Source organism: Asterias amurensis, chromosome 17, assembly GCF_032118995.1.
Source record: "Asterias amurensis chromosome 17, ASM3211899v1".
Classification (NCBI taxonomy): Eukaryota; Metazoa; Echinodermata; class Asteroidea; order Forcipulatida; family Asteriidae; genus Asterias; species Asterias amurensis.
The window spans coordinates 17,274,547-17,295,156 of record NC_092664.1 but is presented as its reverse complement, the minus strand read 5'-3'; the positions used below and the strand labels follow the sequence as shown (position 1 = coordinate 17,295,156).

Genomic DNA, 20,610 nt, shown 5'->3' with positions numbered 1-20,610 from the left:
ACTAAGTATTAACTACGTGTATCGACTCCACTGTATCAGCAAAAAGTGATATGACTTGTTCTTGGCACTAAAGTATTGTGAACATGAGCTGTTTGACCGAAGGAGTCTCCGTTCAGCACCAGCTTGCAGAATGTCTATGATGTAATGAGGGGCTTGTTGATGAAAGGCCTTAAACATGAGAATGATGGCTGCAGTCCGTTAATCATTGTTTAGCCTCCTTTTGAGATTATTTTTGGCTGATTCCAATCAGAAGACTGTAGTCGAGTCTTGAAGTGACCAAAGTGTGCACTGCAAGCTTGGTTGCGTCGACAGTCAGTAGTCTGCGGGCCCAGCCGATGTCAGTGAGGTAGAAGTTGGCAGCCCTGATGATGCTTGAAACTTGCGCGGACATGGTCATTGCAGGGTCAAACATGACTCCAAGATTTCTGACTGGCTTGGTTTCGACTAAGACGTCGACTCCTGCAACTTTAACTGATCGGAGATTGAACTTTGCGAGTTGTGCTCTGAAACCGATCGCCATTACCTTGGTCTTGTCAGCGTTGAGTTTGAGAAAACTAGTTGACATCCAGGCCTGTACCTTAGTTATGCAGTCTTCGACTTTTGACACATTTTGGAGGACCTCAGAAAACTTGACAGGGCAGATAAGTGTAAATCTGAGTGTCGTATGTGTACATGTGTATCCAAGCCATGTTTACGAATGATCTGTTCAAGAGGAAGAGTGTTTATCAAAAACAGCAGGGGCCCAAGGACTTACCCTTGTGGATCACCAGACAGAAGCTCACGTGGTTGCGAGAACTGATTGTTGATATGAAGACGTTGCGTTCTTCCAGACAGGTATGATGTGAACCACTTCAGTGGAATAGACCTGTAGGTCTTCCATCCGAGCAAGTAACACATTGTGTTCAATCGTGCCAAAAGCGGCACTGAGGTCAAGCAGAACTAAAACGGCGATACCTTGCCTTTCCATGGTCCACATGAAATAATCCCACCCATTTCTACGTCGCAAGCTATAGGAATTAAAGGACGAGTCCAAGGACGGGTCGTGGAACTGCAACAGATGTGGCAGAAGAGAGGCCGTCTCTGATAGATTGAATTTCGTCCCTGAAGAATGATGATGTAATTTTCAAAGCTCTTCCGAGTCCTACCCCGTCTATTGTTTCTCAGTTGCTGTTTGAAGTAGGATGCATTTTGGAAGTCTGTTGTTTTTCATTCCCATTGTGGCCAAACCAGAAAAGTTGATTCTTGTAGATCCTTGAAGTGATTAACTCTGGTAAGATACCAGGATTTAACACTATCCCATACTTTTCTATGTTATTAGTGGTTTTTCTGACATAGAATGGGTGGTGTCCGAGTCTCTCCCATTCCGCAGTGATGCCAGTGATAAACTGCTGTCCGAGCGCACTGCTGCTGCCCAGCGCTGATGACTGTGTTCGGTTACTGTTGATACCCCATACAGTTCTGGAGGCACTAGGGTTTTAAATCAGAGGTTTCCTTCTTCTATAGGTGGGCTGCCAAGGCTAAGAGTTCCAACCACCCGAGTTTCTGTCTCCTAGGTGAACTACCTCACATGGTTAACGAGCACTTAGTAAAACGAGCACTTTTTAAAACTATATAAATTAAATATCATCGTTGATATAATTGTGTCTGCACCAAGTTTAGACAGCTTTCTACAATGTATTCACTTGGTAAAACTGTATTAAATGTCATATTTGATACAACACAATCTGTGCCACGTAAAAAACTGTAGATCATCATTGACACCATTCATAATATTCACACATTAAAACTGTTTCGATTACCATCGTTGAGAAAGGTTTATTGTTTACAAAGTAAAAACTGTAAGAAAACTTTAACGATCTCCAAAAAGAAAAAATTGCATTGCACGACAAGTCTTACAAAGCACCACTAAGATCAACAGTTACAACAGGCAGTCACAAAAAAAGCGCAATAAACAATGAACAAATAGTTGGTACTAGCTATTCTACACGAGATGAACACTATTATAATTATTATCGTAGATGCAAGTCAGTTTGAAGTGTACCCAAAACGCGATTGCCGTAAATTGTGCTTTACGAATAATTCCCAGCACCCCGCCATTATGCCCTGTATGGCTTTCGTGTGGTTCTTGTCGGTTGTTGTTTGCTGCGAGAAAAAAGTCCCAGCATGGGAAAGTTAGTTTGCGAGTATATACCAAACATTGTCTCTAAGGCTTTCGTTCATACCTTACAAAATGTGAAAGAACGAAAAGGGGGTAAAAAAACCCCTATTTTTCACATTGGTTTGGTGGCTGTAGAGCATGATGGTTGGCTTTCGATCTTTGGCTGTGCTACGTGGTCATAATGGGTTGATGTGGCTGGCAGCCAAAGGCGCCCTTTCATGCCAGCTTCTTGAACACGTTGTAACCCGCGACCTTCGCAATTCAGCTCTTAGCTGCGAGTAAGGATAATTAGCCCCAAACTTTTTTTATTATTAATCGATTGGAACCACAAGGTTTGATTAGCTACCTAGCTTACCGTTCATTTCACAATAGTCTACTAACTGAATCGCAACTTTATAAATTTTAATAATTTTTTTGCGAAATTCATAATCGTAGACGTTAAACTTTGTTTGTATGAGAAAGATTGGCTATGTCCAGCTTTAGTGCTCATAAACCCACTGTGAGAGTAATTTTTAGATCCAATGACTGGAAGCTCATAATAAAAATAATAAGGGGGATTCCGATGTATCACAATGGAAATATTATTCTTGCATATAATACATAATACCACTCGACCGCAACTTCACATACAAAAACAATTAATGTAGATCCAAAACTAATAACGAACTCAAACAATATTATTTACAAGGGCGCGACGAAGAAATTAGTCATTGACCACACGCTATCCTGTTTTTCTATTTCGCAATTGCATGTTTTCCATGAGCAAATTATTCATAAATAAGATTCTGAAACTCCCTTTATACCTTCTTTTGATACGCGTTTTTCAAAATTGATATTTATAAATTAAGTATTACGTCAACTAAACAAAGTGTGGTTAGGTTACCAGTACTGGCTGTACATACCATATCTAGGGGAGGAATCTGTATAAAGGCCTGCCAGGCTCTCTGTATGACTCTCAATCTCAACAGATGTTGAAGAAAGCAGATGTTTCGTCTATTTTCAAAGCTTCATCAATAACTTATTCTCAAGAAGGGACTCTGTACGACTGACTTGAAACTATGGAACAAATTAATTCAAAGCTAAGTTATGTACAGCTGGCCGAGGGTTGCGTTGGTGTAATCGGGAATCTTCTTGTGTGTTTCACAATTGCAAAAACTAAATCAATGCATAATGTAACCAACTGCCTGCTTTTTAACCTTTCTTCGGTGGACGCCTGCGTTTCAGTTTTGGCTTTCTTTGAACTTTTCATTGGACTTAATTTACGTTCCAAAATCGGTGTATACGGCTACTGCAATCCATCATTTATCTACAACTTCAACTGCCTTTTCATCATTGACTGTTTGAAGAGAAGTTTGTTCTCTTGCTCAATATTGAGTCTGACTTTAGCAACATTCGAACGTTACATTGGGATCATTCACCCATTCCAGCATTCGAGTTTCTTGACAAGAAGAAAGATCATCATTATGTTGTGTTCTACCTGGGTGTTACCGCTTCTGTGTGAGTTGCCGTCACCAATAGCCTACATCATCCTGTACGCATCCGATAACTGCACAATACCAACAAACGACAGGTACCCAGGTTTGCTTGTACAACAAGTAGTGAAAACATTCGCGACGTTTGTATTGCCTTGTATTGTACTGGCTTTCATGTACATCAAGATCTTGGTCAACTTAAAGTCGGGAGCGCGACATCTTGAAGAGCAAGGAGTCCAGGGGCCACCTCAAGAGCTGTATCGAGCTCACAAGAAAGTCACCCAAGCTCTCAGCTTCGTGATAGGAGCCTTCTTCATTTTTATTCTGCCAGGTCAAATGTTAAGGCTCTTGATAGTTTACACCAATTACGTTGGTGGTCGTTACCTTTTATCGCAATTCCTTTCTAAAATCGCTTCCATATTGATTACATCCAACTCTGCCATAAATCCAATTGTATATGGATTCAAATACACACAGTTACGTAGAGCCTGTATTGCCATCATATGCCCATGTAGTACACGCTGTAACAGGTCCAACCAAGTTCAACAAGACGTTCAAGGCAGAATTTAAAAATTATAGCTGATTCAAGAAAAAGGTGCATTGAATGTTTCAGTCAGCAATTTCTAAAATGTTATCTTATGTTGACTGTATGGGATGTCACTGAATACCTTACTTATTTGATATTGAAATCAAAGGTATACAGAGGCAGGTACCAAACACAGCCATCATCGGTACTTCTGATGTGTCTTCTCTATACACAGACACTCCCCAAGATGAAGGGATTGCTGCCTGCTCTTCAGCTCTGGCTATTCATCGTTTAACCCTGGCTTTTGTCGGTGTAATTTCTAGCTCCACCCATATATTTCCACTTCACTGCTTATGTTACACTTACTGTTCACGTTGGTTGTGTTGTCATTAAGCCTTTGAGAAGGACTATGATAAGGAAAAAAAAAAAACCTCTATAACCAAAGTTGTTACTTTGGTGCTCGGTTTAACCGACTACTATACGTGCCATCGTTTTAATCTCTTATTCAACTGCACTTGGTGAAAACTATACTAAATATCATAAGTGATAAGTTTAGCTGCACTTAGTAAAACTATATACATTGATGATTCAAGCTATTTTGCAATCTGTAAAAACTACCGGTTGCTATGCAAACGTCAGGCCAAGACTGTTGTTTGCATAATTGAAACTTTGCATTGATACCCCCCCCCCCCCCCCCCAAAGAAAAGAAAAAAAAAACAAAAAAACAAAAACAAACCTATAACAACTGTTGTTACTCTGGCACTCGGGATAACAGACTACGTCCCCCTTTGTTTAAATTACTTATTAAATTAAGTTACTTATTCAACTGCACTTGCTGAAAACTATACTAAATATTACAAGTGATAGGTTTAGCTGCACATATATACATCGACTTATTTTGCAGCCTGCAAAAACTACCGGTTATTGTTAAATTTCCACGTTGATATGATGGTACGTGTCGACTGCAGTCACTTAAACCATGGATGTAGAAATGTAATCATAATTGGTGTATAGTTGATTTGCACAAAGTAAAAACTATGTACATCCATGGAGAAAGAAAAAACATCTTATATGCACTAAAAACCAACAAACAATAGTACTACATACAGCTGGTATTTTCTATCTGCACCCGAGTAAAAGCTATTAGGTAGATTATTTACAAGGCGTGCACTCGGTAAAACTATACTTGACATACAATCGTTGATCATTATAAGTTTATCTGCAGTAAGGAGCTCCACACAGTGTTCTTGGTTGGTTTGTAAGCAGTTGAACCTAGTTCCCTGTCTTATTAGAGCACTTGTGAATACTGTTCCTAGTGGTGTGGTTCCTAAAACTGCTGGAGAACAGTGCAGTGAGATCAGGTGACAAGCAGGTTTTTGTTACTTCGTACGATTCCATTTCAAGCCTTGCCAAGTCTCTCTGTGTTATGTGATTTTCTCCATGTAGTTGGGTTCACAGGTGGTTATTTTATATAATTCTTGTATTGAATGTGATTTACTGTATTTCGCGTGTAGGAAAACCTCTGCTGGGTCAATCAACTGGTAATCGTTATGTTTATACACATAGAATGCTACCTTTCTACTCAGCAGCCAATTGATTGGCCTACCAGATGACCACGTTGGTTACTTTCTAATTTGGCTTTTGCTCCAAATAAGTCATAAAAAAAAATAGAAAAAAAAGAAAAAAAAAATCTAAATCAACACCTTCTGATCATTGAGGTAATTTTATCTGCAAAACTACACTGGGTAAAACTGTTTGATGTCATCATCGATGATATAAGTTTACAGCAAATTAAAAAAGTGTTCATCGTCTGCACTTGACAATTTTTTTTTTAATATCATCGTTTATATTTTAAGGTTATCTGCACAAAGTAAAACTAGGAATAATGTCTGCACTTGGTAAAACTTAAAACTTAAATAATATCATTGATATTAATTTGTCTCCATTCACCACGTTAAAAATATGTACATCGTCTGAACTAGCTATTTTATAAAGTATATCTTCACCAAGTATAAAATGTGCACATCGTCTGCACTATTTCATAAACACCAAAGTATTACTTTACCAAGTTTAAATGTGTACATTGCTACACTTTGTGAGCTTAATTCATAAACATTAATATTAATATAAGTACGTCTTCACTAAGCATAAACGTGCACATCGTCTGCACTTGGTGAAACTATTTCAGAAACACCAAAGTATATCTTCACCAAGGATATAATGTGTACATCGTGTACACCTTGTGAAACTTTTCATAAACATCAATGTTAATATAAGTATATCTTCACCAAGTATAGGATGTGTACAGGGTGTACACTTTGTGAAACTTTTCATAAACATCAATGTTAATATAAGTATATCTTCACCAAGTATAAGATGTGTACAGGGTGTACACCTTGTGAAACTATGTCATAAACATCAATGTTAATATAAGTATATCTTCACCAAGTATAAGATGTGTACAGGGTGTACACCTTGTGAAACTATGTCATAAACATCAATGTTAATATAAGTATATCTTCACCAAGTATAAGATGTGTACAGGGTGTACACCTTGTGAAACTATGTCATAATTATCAATGTTAATATAAGTATATCTTCACCAAGTATAAGATGTGTACATGGTGTACACTTTGTGAAACTATTTCATAAACATCAATGTTAATATAAGTATATCTTCACCAAGTATAAGATGTGTACAGGGTGTACACCTTGTGAAACTATGTCATAAATATCAATGTTAATATAAGTATATCTTCACCAAGGATAAGATGTGTGCATCGTGTTCACTTTGTCAAACTATTTCATAAACATCAATGTTAATATGAGTATATCTTCACCAAGTATAGGATGTGTACAGGGTGTACACTTTGTGAAACTATTTCATAACACCAATGTTAATATAAGTATATCTTCACCAAGTATAGGATGTGTACATGGTGTACACTTTGTGAAACTATGTCATAAATATCAATGTTAATATAAGTATATCTTCACCAAGGATAAGATGTGTGCATCGTGTTCACTTTGTCAAACTATTTTATAAACATCAACGTTAATATAAGTATATCTTCACCAAGTATAAGATGTGTACATGGTGTACACTTTGTGGAACTATTTCATAAACATCAATGTTAATATAAGTATATCTTCACCAAGTATAGGATGTGTACAGGGTGTACACTTTGTGAAACTACTTCATAAACATCAATGTTAATATAAGTATATCTTCACCAAGTATAGGATGTGTACAGGGTGTACACTTTGTGAAACTATTTCATAAACATCAATGTTAATATAAGTATATCTTCACCAAGTATAGGATGTGTACAGGGTGTACACTTTGTGAAACTATTTCATAAACATCAATGTTAATATAAGTATATCTTCACCAAGTATAAGATGTGTACATGGTGTACACTTTGTGGAACTATTTCATACCACCAATGTTAATATAAGTCTATCTTCACCAAGTATAAGATGTGTACATCGTGTACACTTTGTTAAACTTAATCATAAACATCAATGTTGATATATTCTTCACCAAGTGTATTATAAACATCGTTGATACAAGTCCATGTACAATACGTACAACGTCAGCACTCTGTAAAACTATATAATAAATATCACTGATGATGTAAGTTTATCTGCACCGAGTAAAAACCGTATACGTCGCCTGCACTTGGCAAAACTATATTGGCCAACCAGAACAATTATTCAAGCCTACTTGAAGAATAAGTTCATTTACATCATTGATATACGTTTATCTGCACAAACTGGAAACTATGCACATGTACAATGTCTGCGTTTAGCAAAACTTTATATTAATTATCAGTGTGACAGCTGTTTATCTGCATGAGGTAAAAACTATGTACATCGTTTGCACTTGTTAGCGTCGGTGGCGTGTCGTGTCCGAGCAAATGAGAACATCGGACTCAAGCTCTGGTGTTTGTAATCAGCAGAGTGTGGGTTCGAGTCCTGGTCGTGGCACCTGTTTCTCAAGCAGAACACTTAACCATTGCATGTTGTGCTAGTATACAAATATTGACTGCTTCGAGTGCTATGGTTAAAACTATGACTCCCGAGGTGATCCCCGGAGCGTTCTATTTTCCCGAGGCGAAGCCGAGGGAAAATAGAACGCTACGGGGATCACCTCGGGAGTCATAGTTTTTAACCATTGCACGAGTAAAAACAGTCAATATTTCTTTTATAACACCCCAAACATTTCTAAATACTGTACTGTTATTATTAAGTTACAGACCTGAATGCTACAATCCACGGACGACGCGAATACAGATTGCATACACTTTTATTTACTGTGTTGCATGTAGTGTCGTGCAATTCGAAGTGGTTACAGACTATTAATTTATAACCCACGTACACGCACAGGACGTCTGGGTACTGCACGCCATGTGCTAGTCTGTCGGACTAGCGCATGGCAAACCGACGCACTATCACACGGCCGTCGTCTGGCAAAACTAAGACATGTCATGTGACGCGCTTTAAACCAATGAGCAGGCAGAATACTTGCAAGGGGTGTTATAATATATTGTTAACCATTGCATGGTGGGGCAAAGAACTAGTATAGTTCTCATCTTTCAAAACTGTAGCTCCACATAACTTGTTAGATAAATACTGAGCGCTTTGAGACACCATCGGTGTGATAAAGTGCTGTTAAGTTATTATGTTTATCAGCAAAGAGTAAAACAATTTACATCTCATTCTAAAATAACTATTAATACATGGTTGTACTCGCAAGTTTACCGTTTATTCAAGTTTACTATTTATGTATAATTTCTTCTTATTCCCCACAACATGCAAAGCTTCAGACAAAACTTACAATGCACATCGTAAAATTAAATATTATTGAAAAAAAAGAAAAAAAAAAAAAAAAGTTATCTGCACCAATTAAAAACTGTGTGGTCTGCGCTTGGTAAAACTACATATTCAATATCGTCGTTAATATTATAGTCGTTAATGTAAAACTATAATGGTGCATTCGATAAGCTCCCCGGGTCAATGGTCTGACCCCAGTGGGTTGGAGTAGAATTTACGTCATTGTTGGGGCTCACTCGGATCTTACCCAAGTACCCTACTTGGAGAAGATGACTTGACAAAGGTGCATGACGTCACAACGATACGTTTCTTGTTTTTAACTCAGCGGAGGTCTTTGAGTAAGTTTGACATACATTTTCACCCCTACACCAGCGAATTGTGATTATTAAAGTTTTTCGTTTCCGTTGATGCTTTTGCAGCAACGTTGAAATTACAACAATTTACGTTGCAATGTTCGTGAATCTGCAAGTTTCGGAATTATCGCGCACTTTGGAATGGTTCCGGTCGGTTGTCCCAAGATGCATTGGTTGCGGGAAAAGGGAGTTAGATCGGTTGCTATAAGAGGCTAAACCCGATGACCATACTAGGTTCAACCGAGGAAAGCTTATCGAACGCATTATTTAAAATATCAATGTTGATATAAGTTTATAATCACTTATGTTAAAAACTAATATGTACATCGTCGGAAGTAAGTAAAACAAATATAAAATGTCGCTGATATAAATGTATTTGCTCTAAGCAAAAACAATCCTAGAATTGCACCCGGCAAAAAAAAAAAAAACCTCGGTAAAAACTACCATTGTTAATATAAGTTCATCTTCACTATGAAGTGAACCTCATTGATATCAGCCAATTGGCACTCGGTAAAAACTACCATTGTTAACGCAAGTTCATCTACACTATTATGTACATCGCTGATACCAGCTATGGCACTCGGTAAAACTACATTCATTGTTTTTTCAAGTTCATCTGTACTTTGAACATATTTCATACCAACCGTTTGGGCCATTGGTAAAAACTACCATTGTTAACGCAAGTTCATCTTTACTATGAACATCGTTCATACCAGCCACTTGGCACTCGGTAAAACTACATTCATTGTTTATTAAAGTACATCTGTACTTTGAACATCGTTCATACCGGCCATTTGGCACTCGGTAAAACTACATTCATTGTTTATTCAAGTTCATCTGTACTTTGAACATCGTTCATACCGGCCATTTGGCACTCGGTAAAACTACATTCATTGTTTATTCAAGTTCATCTGTACTTTGAACATCGTTCATACCGGCCATTTGGCACTCGGTAAAAACTGCTCTTGGTAAAGCAAGTTCATCTGTACCAAGTAAATACTATGATAATCGTTTATAGCTACCATTTTGGCACTCGATAACATTTGTATATAAAGATATTTTTCTTCATATACAACATTAAACATCACTGATTATTTACTTGCACTTTTAAGCAACAAAACTCGACAAATCTTCAATGTCTGATGTCTAGGGGCTAAAATTAATTAATTTCCTAGAATGGACCGTTCCACATAATATAATAGCTGGATCAGGTCAAAGATGTGATTTATTTATTTATTTTACGCATTTCTTCTTTACCCTGGGGAGACCTCTCAGTGAAACACTGTTTTTTTCAGAGGTACCCAGCAACTACAAACAAACATCAAAGTTAAAAAATGAATTTTATATATGTGAAACAGCTTTAAGATTTTCAAAATTATTTGGAAAAAAAAACCACACAAATTATAATAGGTAAAACTGAATTTTGCCTGTTTGCTCCCTTGAGATAAAGTGGGAGTGTTTCCACGCCCCTAAAATTGTCACATTGTGCCACAGCACCTTGTCAATCATAACATGGTGTTTTGACTGAACGGAGTAGATACCATTCTAACACACCTTGCAGAAAATTACCAAACGTTGAAGCGTCTTGAGCGTGACAGGGTGACGGATGAGCGTTATGTAAGAAGCCATTAATAATATAAATAGTTAAGGGAATAATAGATCAATATACTGGGTAATTAATGAACCCAAATATCTCCAGACAATATCTCGGCATGTTAAAAAGTCACTTATTATTTAAAATTGTTTAGGTAATGCACAACAAATATTAATTATTATACATTAAAGGGACATTACAGAATTGGTAAGAAAAAAACCCTCTAAGATCACAGATTTCATAAAACTTACATAGTTTAATGATGATAATGATATTATAAATATCCCTTAAAATATTTCTGCCTAAACGCATTTGATTAGAAATAATATGTAAACCTATCTTCCTGTTTGGAGTTAAAGTTTATCGCTCATTGAGCGTTTTATTCATTTGTTTTTAAATCGATGTCATGCAAAATGTGTACTCGGTTTTCATTATCTGATCAAACTTCTACAGGTTTGTCAGTTTATGTATATAGTGTTGCCATGTCAAGCTATGGAATAAAGCTATTGTAACTATCCCGCGTTAGATACCAGCCGGTTGGTACCCGGTAAACATTATTGTCATCGTTCATACAATTTTAAGAAATAAAATCGGACCCACGATTGCTATTTATTAAGCCGGCTAGCCACATATAGTAGTATTTGAAAATATAGAATATATAACTACTGGTTGTTAGAACAGTTCGGTTGCTATAATCCTATATAAATGTAGATGTAGACCATCAAACTAATCTGTAAAAAGTTTGTCACGGATTTTGTGATATCGCCGAAAGTCCAGAGTGATGTCCACGCAGGAAGAATCCCTTATAGGAATACACAAACTGAGAAACGTTATGCGGTAGCGCTTCTCAGATTCAAATGTTGGTGCATATCAAGCTGATATCTTTTAACATAATCACACTTCTAGAAGTGAGGTGTTTCTCAAGATGCTTTATACTATCTAAAGCTGCTGTAGACATCAAGCTGATATCTATTAACATAATCACACTTCTAGAAGTGAGGTGTTTCTCAAGATGCTTTATACTATCTAGAGCTGCTGTAGACATCAAGCTGATATCTATTAACATAATCACACTTCTAGAAGTGAGGTGTTTCTCAAGATGCTTTATACTATCTAAAGCTGCTGTAGACATCAAGCTGATATCTTTTAACATAATCACACTTCTAGAAGTGAGGTGTTTCTCAAGATGCTTTATACTACCTAGAGCTGCTGTAGACATCAAGCTGATATCTTTTAACATAATCACACTTCTAGAAGTGAGGTGTTTCTCAAGATGCTTTATACTATCTAGAGCTGCTGTAGACATCAAGCTGATATCTTTTAACATAATCACACTTCTAGAAGTGAGGTGTTTCTCAAGATGCTTTATACTATCTAAAAGCTGCTGTATACATCAAGCTGACATCTTTTAAAATAACCACACTTCTAGAAGTGAGGTGTTTCTCAAGATGCTTTATACTATCTAAAAGCTGCTGTAGACATCAAGCTGATATCTTTTAACATAATCACACTTCTAGAAGTGAGGTGTTTCTCAAGATGCTTTATACTATCTAAAAGCTGCTGTATACATCAAGCTGACATCTTTTAAAATAATCACACTTCTAGAAGTGAGGTGTTTCTCAACATGCTTTATACTATCTAGAGCTGCTGTAGACATCAAGTTGATATCTTTTAACATAATCACACTTCTAGAAGTGAGGTGTTTCTCAACATGCTTTATACTATCTAGAGCTGCTGTAGACATCAAGTTGATATCTTTTAACATAATCACACTTCTAGAAGTGAAGTGTTTCTCAACATGCTTTATACTATCTAGAGCTGCTGTAGACATCAAGTTGATATCTTTTAACATAATCACACTTCTAGAAGTGAGGTGTTTCTCAACATGCTTTATACTATCTAGAGCTGCTGTAGACATCAAGCTGATATCTTTTAACATAATCACACTTCTAGAAGTGAGGTGTTTCTCAACATGCTTTATACTATCTAGAGCTGCTGTAGACATCCAAGCAACAGTTTGCATTGCCATTAATTTCCAAAGTGAATATCAAGCGTTTTATAAGAAATGCTCTCAGGTCAAGTTCCACTTTGTGATCATTCATTTTCCAAGATAGAGTTCTCATAAGCTGATGTTAAAATTGAAGTCTCTAACCAAAATGAAAACAAAAAAATGTGTACTGTAGTTTAATTTGAAGGTCTTTCAGAGTGAAATTCCAAACGGGACGTCATCGGACATTGGTCTGTTCATTTCCTTGGGGAATGTTCTTGCCTGTCTAAAGGTCAAAATCTATGTTGTTTTGGTTGAATACCATATCAAATAGGGAATGAACTTAAATCAAATGTACTAAAATGTACTTAGTGACCATAAAACGTTCGATGACGTACCATTCTATAAATATTATTAGAAATGTTACGTCAATAGAACGTTTTTGGATTTTGAAAAATATTACATTTGAATACTAACGAAGAGTACATTTTGACAATTTAATACAATTATTATGTTGTTTTGATTGAATACCAAACAAAATAGGGAATGAACTTAAAATTACATGTCTGTGATATTTTTTCACAGGACTCGGGGAAGTTGAGTATACAGTGCTAACACACATCGATGTATGGGGTATAACCAACATTAGTATTCTTTACCCCTGATGCAAATTTAACATCCCTTATAAAAACTACAAGTACACAATTGTACAGACTGACCATAAAACGTTCGATGACGTACCATTCTAAATATTATTAGAATTGTTACGTCAATTTGAAAAAAGTTAAACTTGAAGACTGACGAAGAGTTGCGCTCGATCGTACTCTTCAAGGATGTAACACAGTTCTGATCAGAGCCTACATAATTAATCAATTCATCGTGTAGGCCTAGCTTAGTTTTGAAAAAGTTGAGTTTTCAGAGTTCTTAAAAGCTTCACGGAAGAGGAGTAGCTGATGCACTGTGTTAGTCTTGATTGGTCACGCTGTTTGGTTAGATTAGTCACCGGTAGAGAGCGCAACAACAGGTGTTTGGGAGGCTGACACGCTGAGGGACTGGGCAAGGCTAAAATACATCGGGATCGAAGCAGCGTTAATGGTGGTGAACGATACCAACCAACCATCCATGGATGTCATCATCCAGCCGCACGGCTAAAATCAAGAAGTCTTCAAAAAAAAAAAAAAAAACATGTCCAACACCTAACAAAATCTCCGGAAGAAACCAGAATCGAACTCTGTATGGAAAAGCTTGAGGAGGACCATCCTCTACCTGTAATGGGAATAACCCCACTGATGATGAAAGCATATAGCCTCTAGCCTAAAAGGCCCATAGGCTCGATGGAAAAGACTCGACTGCCTCAAAACACAAACTGGACACTATAATATAAAGTTAGCGGTAACAACATGATATACTCCAAAGGAATTGTGGTGGTTCTGAACAAGAACTGTTGGTTTCAACTCGACGTTTCGACCAGATGCTCCGATCGTCTTCCGGAGAAGAACTGTACAATCACAAGACGATCTGGTCAGATTGGGCTACAAGACTTGCCCAACCATTCTGATGAGGAAGATGACCATACTTTGGATCACTGCCTTGTTTGACCTCTACTATACCCAACCTTTGCATCTCCACAGATCTTGCAGTGTTCAACAAAAACGCAAAGGAAACTGTCGATTGACAATTATACTTCAGTGAAACGAACGGAAGAAAAAGTCGGATGCTTGTGTGAAACTATTTATTCTCCAGTAATTTGTGCCGTGGACAGTAAATCGTGGACAGTATATCGGTGACTACGTTAACAAAATGAACGTCACTAATCAAGACTAGCACTGTATTAGGAAATCATTCCAGAGTCAAGGGGCAGTGCTGCCAAGGGTTAGAGACTTGTAATTGTTAAAGAACTCTATGATAGATTCACCCTTAATGTTACTTAAATCTTGGTAATAAATTATTGAATGATTTCATTCATTGTAAACTATAAACCGTAAAACTCTAACGCATTAAAACCACAATTCACGATGAAAATATTCTGTGTATCGAATTTCTTCTTAAATCATAATATGATGTTTGTATTCTGCAAGCAGATAGCGCTACATTGATACGGATTTGACATCTAGACAAGGTTTTGCTTAAAATTGAGAAAGAAAGTTTTTAAAAGAAATGAAAAATAGGAGTACTTATAACCTTTTATCACGAAGGTTTTTTTTTTCTCTGCTTTCTCTCGATGCTAAAATCGAGAACTTGTTGGTTGCAACAACGCTGTGGTTCATTGACTGCTCATGCTAACAAGATTGTCCAACGTTTCGAAGTGTAATTGTATTTTGCAGTTCGTTTCCATCGAATAACAAATATTTCTAGGGGGGGGGGTTGATTTCACAACATGCGATGTCACAATAAAATCAATATGGTTAAACTACACATTGATCTGTTGAAGGTTTGTGCAGGAAGTAGTGAGGAATACAGAACAGTACATTCGAACCACCAACTACTACGGCCATTTACATGTAAACAAATTCACATGAGTTGCATAATTCAAGACACCTGCCATGAAAACCCTACCGATATTCTACTCATTTTATCCATTGGTATAATATAGGATTAACTGCAGTGCATTAGTGCAATACATCTTCCAAGTACAATGCAGACTTAAAGACTTTATACGGCTATGGTGTGAAGATCGCACTGCGAGGTTATGCCCGCTCTCCAACTCTCATGTACAGAATATATTCACAGGATGTATGTAGTACAGGTTAACTAAATAGAATGCTAGACGGTTCCTTCCCCTCTCAATGCGACCTTGAAGGAATTGAGAGTTGTGAAGTCACCAGGATTAAAGAGTTCTGCTCATACTAACTTTAATACAGTTTGAGCCTCGTCTTCTTATACAATCTCAATTAACTCTAGACTCTGGTAGGTCCTAATGGCAGTGACACAGAATAACTTGGTCAACGGGGATTATGAGTACAGTCACACAAAGTTAAAACTACATCATTAAGCGCCCAACTCAACATTTTCCCACAACAAACACACTATTCATTTCTAACACTGATTGTCTTACATACATCCGTCCATTATAGCAACGAACATAAACTCCTACATGCACATTTACAAGTACACGACTACGCGTGCACGAGTGTACTGCAACATAACGTCGACTTCAATTTTGAGACCCACACAAATTTTCAGACTGTATTTTTACACATTTTAAGCAATGAAATTCCTTAAAGTACCTATGGATGTTTGCGGATGTAATGAGCATAAGCATGGATTGATATGAATGAATTAAAATGATTAAATGAAAAGTTTAAAACAACGGAGAAAGTTTGGTAGCCTCACCTGATTAAAGATTGTGCTGGCTGTGAACTTCACACGTGTACTGGGTGTACTGTGTGTGTGGATACAAACTACGTTCTGTGGCAAAGTTTACTTTGTGCGCATGTGTGAACTCTGGTAATTATTTTGTGCACAAGATAGGTGGCGTAACGAAGTTTTCGCGAGGTTTTATGGGTTTTAGTCATCACTGATGTTGACGGCTGTTTTTGCACCAATTTCCATGATTGTTTCAGCATTATCTAACCAATTGATGTGTAAACAATTAATTGCCCTTTTACGTCATATTGAGTCGAATTTCTACTAACGATCACAACAAAAGTTAAAGACAGTGGACACTATTGGTAATTATTGTCAAAGACCAGTCTTCTCACTTGTTGGTGTATCTCAACATGCATAAAATAATAAACGGGTCTGTGAAGTTTTGAGCTCAATTGGTCATCGAAGTTGCGAGATAATAATGAAAGATAAAACACCCTGGTCACACAAAGTTGTGTGCTTTCAGATGCTTGATTTCGTGACTTCAAATTCTAAATCTGAGGTCTCGAATTCGTGGGAAAACTACTTCGTTCCCGAAAACTACGTCACTTCAGAGGGCGGCCGTTTCACACAGAGTTTTATACTATCAACCTCTCCCCTTAACTCATGACAAAGTGAGGTTTTATGCTAATAACTGTGTTGAGTATTTACCAATTGTGTTCACTGCCTTTAAGGTCGAATTTGTTCTGTGAAAAGTAAAAATCAAAGGACAAATCAAAATAAACAATTATTAATATATAATCGAAGTTATAATCCGTACACTACCATTGTAATTGGTTCAGTAATTACTGTCTGATTAAAGGCAGTGGACACTATTGGTAATTGTCAAAAACTAGTCTTCACACTTGGTTGTATCTCAACATATGCATAAAATAACAAACATCGAACTTGCGAGATAATGACAGAAAAACACCCTTGTCACACGAAGTTGTACGTGTGCGTGGTACATTTCGTGACCTCAAGTTTTAAATCTGAAGTCTCGAAATCAAATTCGTGGAAAATTACGTCTTTCTCGAAAACTGTGTCACTTCAGAGGGTGCCGTTTCTCACAATGTTTTATACCATCAACCTCTACCCATTTCTCGTCACCAAGTAAGGTTTTATGCTAATAATTATTTTGGGTAATTACCAATAGTGTCCACTGCCTTTAAAGTGATACAGCCTGTTCGATTTTAGTGACCAAGTTACGCCTTAATTGGGTTTTCATGATGTCAAATCTCAGTGAGAACTGTCCACATTTACTCATTAAATGTGTCTGGAGCTCAGTTTAAAACCTTTCAATCTGCTATGTATTTGTCAGGCTCCACAATTTCGAAAAGTGCCGTTAGAACATAAGACGATGCTGTCCAGTTTCTGATAATGCCCCACCCCCCCCCCCTAAAAAAATAATTATTACAAAATCTTCATTGATTGACACAGTCTGTGTCATCCAACGATCTCTACAAACGACAAACTGCAACTTATTTCTCTCTAATTACTATTCAATATGCCAGTTTGGACGTGTACAACTGCAAGCAATTAGCCTACTGTGTCTGGAACACTATACATAATTTACATCACATTTTAAAGGGAAACGCAGTGAAGAAACCGTTGGTAATTTCTTCGTAGAGCAAGTAACATTAATTATTAACCTCACTGCCAGATTCATTATTATAATTGGTGGCATAGGCCCCGCCCGCCCCCAGATAATCTTAGCCCTGTTAAAAACTGTCTACCACGGCAATTAAATGCAGTTGAATTATGTAATACATGTCAGTCATTACATGCAAACCACAATAATAGGGAACTGTATGTTGAAGGTGAACTGATTAGTGACGTTGAGTGCCACCATACGCTTGCAGCAGGTATGGGAGAGGCAATACAATGATAAGTACCTCAATCTTTTGACTTAAAAAGATGAACACAGGAAACAATAATAATGTCAGTCAAGCTAGTTTTAGTCTAGTCCAAATTATAGCATCAGTCTTAATATTAATCTTTTAATATTAGAGGTAATAATTTCTCCATGAAAAAAGAAGAAGAAGAGATATCTCCTCATTTAATTATAGAGATATCTCGATATTACAGACTGTAAAATGCTAATGTTGCGCGCGTAATTAACAATGTAAATATTTCTATTTTGGATTTAATGTCCAGTTCGCACGCAACACTTTTCCCACAGGTCCCTCAACCCTAAATGCATCAGAATAGTGCACAAGTAGATTAAGCCTACATACACCAGCATACACATAAACAAAAGCTACAATGGGTAATGAGGGGACACTAGAATTTAAGGGCAAGATAGAACTAAATTGGTCAATTGATTTCGACAACTCATCGATGGCTCAAACAATGGACAAAGAGCTTGAACGAACACAAGAATGTAGGTTACTGTGGATTGCAGTCAGATAGTCGCTAAACCTTCTGAGGGCCCCAGACATAGGCGGTAACATTAAGTGCATTATGCATAACACTAGACATACACAAACACGTTTAACGTATGTTGCTTGACGCTTGATGAATAACCACCTATAAAGCTAACTGCTGGTCATGTTATTATTTGTGCCCCGCTCAACATTAACTATGACCCCATCCCGTTTTACCAGCGACATAACCAATACTTGATAGGCTAGGTCGAGGGGCCATCGTGATGGGGGGGGGGGGGGGGGGGAGGGGTAGGTCTACGTGTCGGGTATAATAGTGCTTTTATTTTAATTTGATACATTTTAAGCTTTCCGTACCTTTTTATTGGGTACTACGGTACACTGGGTAGGGTTTACACTAATTTTTAGACGCTGGGCCAAGACATGGGGGAATGTCTACCTCCATGTGTGTACCTTAACCTGCATCGTGACCTTTGATAAAAGGTTTTTACACCATTTTGTTCATGCTTGTGTTTTGTCCATGGTAATATCAGAAAATGTTTATGCTTTTCGTTTCGAGACATCTGTCAAAAATCGTTGCAATTCAACCTTTTTTGCTACAGACCTGTAAATTGAATATGTGCCAACATATTTAATGACGATACTTGTTGAAGTAGTAATAATAATAACGTAGCCTTATCAGAAGTCTAGCCTATAGCTCAACACAATTAACAAATCTAAAGGCAAAACACAATAATTTACACGAAACGTAAATCTACAGAAAAGGAGGCAATTCCAGGTAAATAGGTTCCATTTATTTATATGTATTTGTATTGTGCAAAAACAAACATAATACCTAAAGACCCCCACAGTCCACTCATATACGCCTCTGTGTTGAAGCATTGACCAACACCCCAGGCGGAGCAAAACATTGCGTATTATTAAAGTGTAAAAACATAAGAAGTCAGAAAACTGTGTCTGCAAGTTCATAGACATTTCAACTGATTGCTAAAAGTCAAAATGTTAAAATAGAATAAAGTCATATCTTAGTCTTTGCTTACCTACCGATTGAAGTCGCACAGTCTCACCCACTTAGTCCACCGTCGTTATGTGTCAATGTACATAGAGCAAGGATGGCCAAGGATCTCCTGTGGGTCACTGCAACTACTTATTTAGCTTCGGGCAATTGAATCTCCACTCACATATAGCGGGCATACACCTTGTCTTGGTGCAAGACGTTTGAGTCGGTGCGGGCGCTGTCGGTGAATTGGCCGTGGTGTGCGTGAAACGAGAAACATCTTGCACCAAGACTAGCATACATCCTACTATAACATGTGTACTTGCTTGCAAAGTCCGTCTTACCATCTGACCTTGGATGTATCAAACATGCATGCTCCAAGCAACTACACTTTTGGGGAGGTATTGCACTTTACATAATGTACGCAGTGCGAGCCCAGACTCCGTTAATTACTCCAATTTGAAATCCACTGAGCTGAGAGCCGAGAGCTGAGATCGGTGACACCGACACCACATTGCGTACTTTGCCCATTATACAGTGAATTCGTAGTAGCAGAGTATGACATCGATCACTATCAGACAAGCTTGTCATAACCCAAGTATGTGTATATGTCGATTCTAATATAAAATTTGATTTATCACTACATGGGGACCGCAAGAACAAAACCAAAAAGGGAAAACAAAATTAAAGATTTCCGAAGAGGGGAAATCTAACTGGTGTGCTCTAAGGAATATTAGGGACAAGGAAATAACAAAATTATGTCCAACAGAATGCTCAAAATAAAATGTGCGTGCTATTGCCACGGAGCTCCAGCAGTGCTATCCATGTTCAGTTACCGACTTAATTTTTTCACCAATACGTCTGTATGTGGGATGGTACTACTGGACCTCCGTATGTAACAGCTCATCATACGTGTACATGTACATATAAACATGTAGTTAGCAACTCAAACGTAGAT

At 37.4% G+C, this 20,610-nt stretch overlaps 1 protein-coding gene across 3 annotated transcripts in view; it reads right to left on the bottom strand.

Moving 5' to 3' along the window:
* LOC139949933 (epoxide hydrolase 1-like) overlaps positions 1-20,054 on the bottom strand; it is a 97,415-nt gene extending 77,361 nt beyond the window's left edge. Inside the window, exon 1 of one of the 3 annotated variants that reach the window (XM_071948516.1) lies at positions 19,696-20,054. The gene's annotated coding sequence lies outside the window, so the exon portion shown is untranslated. Of the gene's footprint in view, positions 1-16,259; positions 16,293-19,695 lie in introns of those variants that run through there. The other 2 variants (XM_071948518.1, XM_071948517.1) reach the window with 2 other exon arrangements.
* Between the last annotated feature and the right edge of the window lie 556 nt (positions 20,055-20,610).